Source organism: Petaurus breviceps, unplaced genomic scaffold, assembly GCF_028583685.1.
Source record: "Petaurus breviceps papuanus isolate PSGF00001 unplaced genomic scaffold, PetGlider_PUasm1.0 225, whole genome shotgun sequence".
Lineage (NCBI taxonomy): Eukaryota > Metazoa > Chordata > Mammalia > Diprotodontia > Petauridae > Petaurus > Petaurus breviceps.
Genome location: NW_027185889.1, coordinates 3,520,122 through 3,529,775, shown reverse-complemented (window position 1 = coordinate 3,529,775; position 9,654 = coordinate 3,520,122). Strand labels below are relative to the sequence as shown.

The following is a 9,654-nucleotide window of genomic DNA, read 5'->3' as shown; positions in this document are numbered from 1 at the left end:
CAGCAGACAAAGCCTGGGGGAGAGGGGCACCTGGACCTTTTTGTTGTCTGGAGGTGGAGGGCTGGAGAGGATGAGTTACTCAGGGAAGGATTCTACTGGCTGTTGGTCTGCAGTCCCTGACTCCAGCATCCCCGATCCACCCTGCGCTCTGCGTGCCCTGTAACCAGGGCGCAGGGAGGATACTGCGGGTGGGCGCTGCGGACGTCTCTGCGTCAAGTCTGGCGGGAGACGGACGGAGGTGCGGCTCCCCTGCTCAGCCTCGCCTCGGCTCGCACGCCAGATCGCCCGTCCCCCCCCACCCCCTCCTTTTCCCTCTCGCAGCCTTTAAAGAGCCGCTTCATGGGAGGGCCGGGCCCATGTGCGCCTCCGTCACACACTTACACACACACTCACACATACACACACTCGCTCATCCTGCGCTCCCTCGCCTTCACCGACACACACGCGTACACCTACACTCACACCCACACCTACACCTGCACCTACACCCACAGCTCTACCCAAACGAGCACGCACATCAGTCTGTACACCTCTACCCATTCTCTGCAGACCGCACACCAGGCGGCCCTTCGACAGCCGCAGCCGCAACCCCCGCCACCAGCGCCCCCGCCCTTTCCAGCCTGCGGGACCCTGCTGCTGCTGCCCCCGCCGCTGCCTCTGCCACTGCCTGTGCCTCTGCTGCCGCCGCCGCCGCCGCCGCCGCCGCCCCCGCCCCTGCCACTCCTGGGAGTCTGCCCCGGACCCAGCTGCGTGGTAAGGGGAGTTCGGGCCTTGGGCTCCCAGTGCCCTGTGCCCCGAGGGGCTCGCGGGAGAAGGATGGGAGGGATGGATGGGAGACAGACGGCTTGGGGCGCATCACGAGACTCCCGGTTCCTGGGGAAGGGCGCGTGATCCTTTCTGCTGAAGAGACTGTTTGTTCGTGTGTGTGTGTGTGTGTGTGTGTGTGTGTGTGTATCTATGAGTATGCACAGGAGTCTGTGTACAAACTGAGGTACCATGAGGAGAGTGGCCGCCTCCCATGGAAATTCCCCGCAGCAGCAGTAGCAGCCAAGCAGCATCTTCCGGAGATTCATTCGTCTCCTTGAAGGGATTTGCCAAAGGGTGATTCAGAAAAGCGGGGAGCTTATCCTGGAAGGAATGGGGGCTTAGGCTGGGCCCTCAAAGGGGGCTTAGGATTGGGTTTCCTCTGTGAATTGAGAGGTGGGTGCTGTGTGCTGAGAGATGGGGGCGGAGAGGGGGAGAGCCGTCTCATCCCTCTTTCGCTAGAACCTTCCTTTTCACCGACCCAAAGGAAAATGTTATGCCTTCTCTCCATCACCTCAGTTCCCTTTTGATGTGACCTGAGCTGGGAGACGGTCCGTTGTAAATGTATGTTTCTCCAGAGAGACCAAGGCGGAGAGCAGGAGAGACCAGCGAAGGGCCACGTTGTCATTTTGTATCCTGGTCCTGCTGCGTGTGTGGGTGGATGATGGGGTGGGGGTGGGGGTGGATGGGCTGGGATAGAGGAATCAAATGCACTTCTTAATTCATTCACATTTCAGCTTGGTAGCGTAAGTGTTGCGTAGGGCAGAAATACTTTCAATCTAGGAGTGGCCTTGAGCTATTTTAAAGCCCCTTCTACATAGGAAAAAACAACAATAATCCACTGCCTTTTGCATGTCACGATTGGGTGAAATTAACAGATCTTCCAGCCCCCACATCAAAAGCTTTTTTTTTTTTTTACAGGTGGTTGGGGGGTGGTGGTGGTGATTGTAAATCTCTACACCGCAAGATTATAATTGTGGATTGGAGTTTCCAGACATTTACTCTTGTGTTAAAAGATGACTGATTGGAGCAGATGCTCAGGGCTGTTGCTGCTCTTTCGCCCTCCTCATCCCCTTTGCTTTTGGTTGTATCCCTTATCGGAGAATGGCTGGAGTAAATCTGGGTGGGATCGAGGCTGGTGCACAGTGACGTCAGCAATGTTTGGGTGCTTATGCAAATGAAGCTCTGTCCTCGTTTTTTCTTTTATCTTGTGGTTTGTGCCCCATCCTTCATTTTAAAGGTAGACCACCTTTTTTTCCGTCAGTTGTCAGTCAGTAGACACACTCCTGAGTGGGAGAAAGTAGAGTATAAACTCTGAAGGCTTTTAACCAGATTTTTTTATTTGCCTTGTGCCCACCCACTGACGTTTTGCTATGTAGGGCATTACTACGCATTATTATTATCGTTTTCTGATGCAATCTTGGGTTTCTTGTGACAGCTGCTTTTACACATTAGGGATTACCCTTTCCCTAAACAGGAACAAAACCTTTTTTTTTTCCTAATGTCATGATCCTCTTGTGTAGTCTGGTGAAACTTATGGCCCCCTTCTCAGAATCATGTCTTTAAATGCATAAAATAAAATACAAAGGATTATAAAGAAAAGCGATTATATTGAAATACAATACTTAAAAAAATATTTTTTAAAAGTTCTCTATTCAAGTTAAGCAACTTAACTCCCCCTCCTTTTCTTTCTGCCCCACCCTTGCTTAGGCTAGTAAAAGAATACAAAGACATTTAGATTCCACTCTGCTTTTCTTTAAATTAGCTATCTTAATCATCTCTTTCTCTACTTCCACACAATGAACAAGACTCGAAATGAAATTTTCTTTATTCTTCATTATCCTTTGGATTATTTTTAATGGAGGGCATTGACTCTTGTACAAAAACATAAAAGTGCTCTTTATTTAAGTCGTATCTGAAGAATCCAGGAAATAACCCTATGAGAGCAAGACATTTTTCCTTCTCAGAAACCTTTTTCCCCCCACATACTGTATTTGAGCAATGTTTTTAAAAATTCATTTATTTATATCAAGATATGAAAAGTGTTAAGGTGATTAGCTCTTCAGATTTATAATGTTCCTGTAACAGATGTTATAAAAAGAAAGTCTTGTTACTAAATTAATTTAGAGAAGGAAAGAGTAGAATTTTTGCTTAATAAAAGTGGTAATACCTCTGAGATACAGGGATTTTAAGGTGCTTTTAAAAAGCCAGTTAGCAGTGTGTAATTTAAATGTGTCAGAATAGCGACAAAAATCACTAAGTGCAAGAATTTATTTCCCCAACACAAACCCTTTGAGGGTTTTTCTTTTTTTTTTTTTTCGTATTTTTATATATAGCAGCTCAAACTTTTGTTAGTATTAATTTTACCCTGGATAAATTTGATAGAATGGAAGGTCTTTGAGGACAGGGACTGGTTTTGTCTTTGTAATCACAGTTTTTGCCTTTCTTTGTTTCTCTAATACTTGCCACAATGTTTGGTGCCAGTAAGCTTTTAACAGATGTTTGTTGATTTTTGTTTGTTGATGGAATAGGACCATGTCTGAAACCTAATCTGTCCTTGTGGATTGGTTGGTCATTTTGTCACTAAACCAAGTACTACTCCATGTCCCTTGTCTGGACTTTTCTTTTTTCTGTATACTTGTAGGCACAAGCTTGAATATTTCCCAGTATGCCCATACGCCTTATGCACTGTAGAAAGTGACTGCCCAAATGCCACTATTAAGCCAGATATCTCCTTGTATAGCTTGACTGGGGAATCATCAGAATGACATTATAGATGCAGTTCCAGTTTCAGCTGTTTACAGCTATTCTTTGGTGATTTTGAATGATTAATTCATTTGCTTAATACATCTGATATCAAAGAATATTTTCTGCTGAAAGCCTTATTTAATAATGATCAGCAGGCTTCCAGGCTAACTTACTGCAGAGAAAGCACATGCTAAGGTTGGGTAGGAGTACAGTCTGGTTTCAGATTGAGAAAGACATAGTTTTAGTTTCTATGATTTTTACTCATTGATTTCTTTTTGTCTTTTCTTCATATCAATTGAGATAATATTTTTAAAGTGCTTAGCATTTAGTAGGTACTTAATAAGTGCTTATTCCCTTCCATCTTTTCTGCTGCATGCAGACTGAGTCAATTTTTGGCTATGTTTTATTTCCTTTGGCTGAATCTTAATATTTTCTGGGGCTGGGGCATCATTTCACACTAACCTTAATTGACTGTTATTGCCAAATAAGATATTTTTCAAAAGTCCATAAAGGCACATTTAAGGGGATTGAAGCACAGTCTTACTTGTCTGCAGTGAAAAGACTGATAGATATTTTGACTGATTATGGCTTTGCTGGAACTTAATAGAAAACTTAATGTTTGAAAAATCCTAGAAAGTTCTGATTACACAGGGGTGGTTTTTAGAAAGTAAGATATGCCAGTGAATACAGAATCAAGTGAATTGAACCTAAACCTTGGTACGTGTTTGTTCTCTGTGTATAGTGTCATTTATGTGTCTTGTTTTTAATCACACATAAATGATAAAAGAGCATTGTACTTAGATTCCAACTCAAATTCAGCCTCAGATACTAACTGTGTGACTAGGCAGATTACTGTTTTTCAGAGCCTTAGTTTTCTCAACTTTAAAATGAGTATTATAATAATAACATCTACCCCTCAGGATTAGTGTAAGGATCAAATGAGATGACATATTGACTTAGGAAAAACATAGATTAACATTAAATGTATCTTCTATTGTATTTTTTATTTTGTGAAATATCTCCCAATTACAGTTTAATCTAGTTCCAGCAGAAATCACAAGTAATTGTGCAGCTGGTGTTTGACACCTCTGGTTTAGAATAATCACTTTTAAAACCTCAAAGTCTTATATATCTTTATCTATTGTCTATCTATATTATCTATCTCTCTGTGTCTGTCTGTCTTTCAACAAATTAGTTACATGGGTTTCCATGGGATGCAGTGAAATCCTCTTCCCAGCAGTAGAAGTAGAAGATTCTTGGTAAACAAGATAGTGGAAAATGAAATTCTGGTGTCCTAGCAAGTTAAAGTGTCTGCCTTCTCCCCCCCCCCCCCAATTTAACATTTATTACATGCCTTCTATGTTTAAGGCACTGTGTTGGGTATAATGACTACAAATCAAAAATGACACAGCCTCTCCCTTCAGAGAGCTTACATTCCACTGGGGAACCTTGCTACAACCTGTACACTGATAAGTAAATGAAAAGGCGTTTTTAACTGGGAGAGAAACCATTTACAGCTAGGTTTGGGTTAGGAGGGAGTTATCAGGAAAGTCTTCTGATGGAAAGTAGAACTTAAGCTAAACAGAATATGGAATGAAGATAAAGATTCTAAGAGGAACTGGAAGTGAAAGAAGGATAAGTGCATTCATGGTGTAGGGGAAAGCCCATGAAAGCTCAGAGGCAAGGGATGGAACACTAGGGAAAACCTGGTGTAGCATATAAAGGGAAAGGATATTCTAGAGTATTTTATTTATGCTGATTTACTAGTGGTTCCCCCACACCCACCCCACCTTCCACACACATAGATTCACATATATTATCTGGGTGTAGAATTGGGTCAGTATCCTAGAGGCCCTGTAGTCCAACCCATAGCTGAAAAAAGGAACTCATTAACAGCAACTTAATAAGTGCTGTTCTTTGTTTGAAAATCTGAGAGGGCAGGGTGGGGCTGGAACAGAGCTCACTTTAAAAAAAATCAATTTATTTACTTTTGGTTTTCCTTTTTTTTGGAGGGGGCAAGGCAGGGCAATTGGGGTTATGTGACTTGCCCAAGGTCACAGGGCTAGTTAAATGTTAAGTGTCTGAGCCTGGATTTGAACTCAGGTACTCCTGCCTCCAGGGCCAGTGCTCTATTCACTGCACCACCTACTTTTAGTTTTCAGTATTCACTTCCATAAGATTTTGAATTCTAAATTTTCTCCCCCTTTCTTCCCTTCTCCCTCCCCAAGATGGAATGCAATCCATATAGGCTCTACATATATTCATATTAAACATATTTTCACATTAGTCATGTTGTAAAGAAGAATTACAACCAGTGGGAGGAACCACAAGAAAGAAGAAACAAACAAAAAAAGAGAGAGCAAATAGTATGCTTCTATCTTCACTCAGACTCCATAGTTCTTTTTCTGTATGTGAATAGCATTTTCCATCATGAATCATTTGAAATTGTATTAGATCCTTGCATTGCTGAGAAGAGCTAAGTCTATCAAAAGTTAACCATCCGACAATGTTGCTGTTATTCTGTACAATGTTCTCCCAGTTCAGCTCACTTCACTCAGAATCATTTCATGTAAGTTTTTCCAAGTTTTTCTCATATCTGCCAGATCATCATTTCTTATGGAACAGTAGTATTCTATTAAATTCATATACCATAATTTGTTCAGCCATTCACCAATTGGTGGGCGTCCCCTCAATTTACAATTCTTGGCCACCAAAAAAGAGCACACTTTCTCTAAGATACCCCATGGACTTTTGGATAGTTCATATTTTTAGGGAATTTTTTATTATGTCACTCTTAGCTAGAAGCTTGGGATAGGTCGTGCAATAATAGATAGAACTCTGAACCTGGCATTAGGAAGACCTGTGTTCAAATTTGGCTTCAGACACTTAGTAGTTGTGTGACTGGGTAAATCACTTAACTTTTGCCTGAGTTTCGTCAACTGTAAAATGGGTAGAATTATAGCATCTACTTCCCAGAATTTTATACACACACATTTGTGTTTTTCTAAGTCACTCAGATTTGAATTTGACACCAGGGTTCTAAGCAACTTAAATAAATTAAAGTCAAGGGAGTCAGGCTAGGAAAGAGAAGACTTGGAGAGACAGAAAAACTAAATATTTGAAGGATTTTAAGTCATAGAGCATTTATTAAACACTTACAATGTACCAGTCATTGTGCTAAACCCTGAGAATAAAAATACAAACAGAAAGATAAGTCCCTGCCCTGGAGAAGTTTACCTTTTTTTTTTTTTTTTTAAGCAATTGGGTTTAAGTAACTTGCTCAAGGTTACAAGGCCAGTTATTTCTGGGTGTGGTGCTAAGTATCAGAGCCTGGATTTGATCCCAGGTTATCCCGACTCTGGGGGCCAGTGCTCTTACTCTCTATGCTACCTGGCCACCCTGAGTAGTTTACCTTCTAATGAGTGAAGAGGACATAGAAAAGAAAGCTTAGAAAATCAGGGGAGTCCAGAGTGCACCAAGAAGAGGTATAATGACGTGGATGGCCTTGGTGTCTTTCTTATATAACAGGCAGTCTGAGAAAAATAATGCAATCAGAGGAAGAGACTAAAAGGGAAGAGGATACTCCTATTGTCTTACAATAAGAAGTCCAGGATGAAGTGAATTTCTAGGGTGTCTTTGGAATGGCGGAGAAAGTGTCATGTGGAAGCCAGATTAGCATTGGTCTCCTTGGACACAAAACAAGTTGTATTTGGATTACAGAACTATTACCTATTGGTAAAAGTTTCAAAGGAACAAATAATAGCTAGCATTTATACAGGGCCTAGAATGTGTCAGAAACTATGTTAAACACATTATAAATATTACCTTATTGTATCCTCACAACAATTCTGGAAAGTAGGGGTGGCTAGGTGGTGCAGTGAATAGAGCACTGGCCCTGGAATCAGAATGACCTGAGTTCAAATTTGGCCTCAGACACATAACACTTCCTAGCCATGAGAGCTTGGGCAAGTCAATTAGCCCCAATTGCCCTTCCTTTCCCCCCTCCAAAAAAAAAATTCCAGTGTACTTCTAAATTTGTATATTAAAAAACGATTATTTTTAATATTAAATATTAAAATTATTGTATTAAATATCTACTCATTTTAAATATTATTATCATCAGTGTGTCATAAGACAATTATAAGTTTTCTTTAAGGATATAATTTAAGCAGATTTTTTGAAATCTTTAGTATGATTTTAGTGTCTTTAAGCCAACTATTTCTTCAGGATACAGTGTCAATTTTATGCTTTAAGTCAGTAGGAAAACAGGATTTCTTTTATTTGCATTAACTTTATAGACCTTTTTTTCCTCACAGAAAAGATACATTTCTAAAAAGGAGACTAATTTATATTGTCTTTTTGCTCTTTCCCCATTTTATCTTTTCAGTTAGTTGAAGTCTTATCATAGTCTCCTTTGATGTGTATTAAGGACTTCTGCACAATAGGATAAAATGTATGATAGAGAGGGAGCATAATAGAGGGAATTTCTTCATCTGAGAATTCCCTAGAGCTGTAGTGTCAAATTCAAATAGAAACAGGGGCTGCTAAACCATATGTAAGGATCCCTGCAGGCCTCATATTGATTTAGAAAAAGACCTACGAACATTATCTATATTCTATTGCTTTTTATTTATTTTGTTAAATATTTCCCAATTACATTTAATCTGGTTCAGCCCTCATTTGGAAGTGTCCTGGACAGCAATGAAGCCCCAAGGTATTTGATATCTCTGTCCCAAAGCACCAAAATTACTAGGGTCTAGACTAGAGGTTTGATTGATGAGGGATACTTTTGAAGTTGGAGACTGCATAGCTGAACCTTTTTTTAATTCAGTTTGGTGCAGTGAAATTTTGGATATTTTCCAACAAATCTCACCTACTTTTTCCTTGAGTAAGTATCCCATGAGGAAAATCATGTTAGCATCTCTTATCAAACTTCCTTGGAAATTAGCTGCTATTATTAACATAATTCATAGCAAATAGTCCTTAGGTCAAACTTAAAAAGAAGAATGTAAAATGTAGACCAATGGAGTTAAAAACATCTGTATAGATGCTAATATATAGGCAACTCTACAAATTTGATGAGTTCTTTATTTTTCTCTTCTCCTCTATCTGAGATTCTGCTAGACCCTTTATATATTGTTGTAATCTCCTAGCTAGCATTTTGTTTAGAATTTTTGCATCCACATTCATTGGTGAAACTTGTCCATAATGTTTTCTTCCCCCCTACATTTTTATTTTATTTTTAATTTATTGAATAAAAGAAACATTTGCATAGTAGTAGCACAATAAAAGTAAGGTGATTGTACATGAAAACTGCAAATCTGCAAAAATAACTTTCTCTATTTTTGCCCTTCCTGGTTTAGGCACCATATTTGTTTCATAAAAGGAATTTGGTAGGACCCCTTTGCCTATTATTCCTAGCCCTAAACATTTTTAAAAACGTTATTTGGTAGTAACTGAGCATTCTGAATAAGTGCTCATTAGGCGACACACAATTTACAAAGAGAAAACATCACCATCTTTTGGTAGGCTTTTCAGCAGTCTTTGTCTTGTGAATTAGAAAGTTTGTTTCCAAGAGTTGATCCTATAGGTAGTAAGATAATAATGATAATATTATATTACAATAACTATACATAATGTAGTAATTATAATATATAACATAATAATAAATAATAATAATTTAATAATAGCTAGTAATAATAATAATAATAGCTAGTACTTTAAGGTTTGAAAAGTGCTCTACAAACATTATCTCATGTAATCCTTGCAACAATCCTGTGAAATAAGTGTTCTTATTCCCATTTTACAGATGAGGAAACTGAGGCAGGTTAACTTGCTTGTAGTTACACAGCTAGTAAGTGTCTGGAGCTGGATTTAGTCTCTGGTCATCTTGACCCCAAGCCTAGTGCTCTATTGGCCAAGCCCCTTAACTGCAGATATGACATACAGATAATTTCAGTTTACTTCCTGAAATGCTGATGGGAATCTGACTCTGAAGGTTCTGGTTGAACCATCTCATATTCTTTCTCTACATCCTCATTTTGGGAAATCTCTATGCAGTGAACACTCACTTGTATACATGCAACCCTAATCTGTCTCATG

General features: G+C 39.8%; 1 protein-coding gene across 1 annotated transcript in view; it reads left to right on the top strand.

Annotated features, from left to right (window-relative positions):
- Positions 1 to 307: 307 nt before the first annotated feature.
- The window catches only part of SLC6A15 (solute carrier family 6 member 15), a 66,060-nt gene continuing 56,713 nt past the window's right edge, over positions 308 to 9,654 (top strand). Inside the window, exon 1 of the mRNA XM_069095100.1 lies at positions 308 to 753. The gene's annotated coding sequence lies outside the window, so the exon portion shown is untranslated. The remainder of the gene's footprint in view (positions 754 to 9,654) is intronic.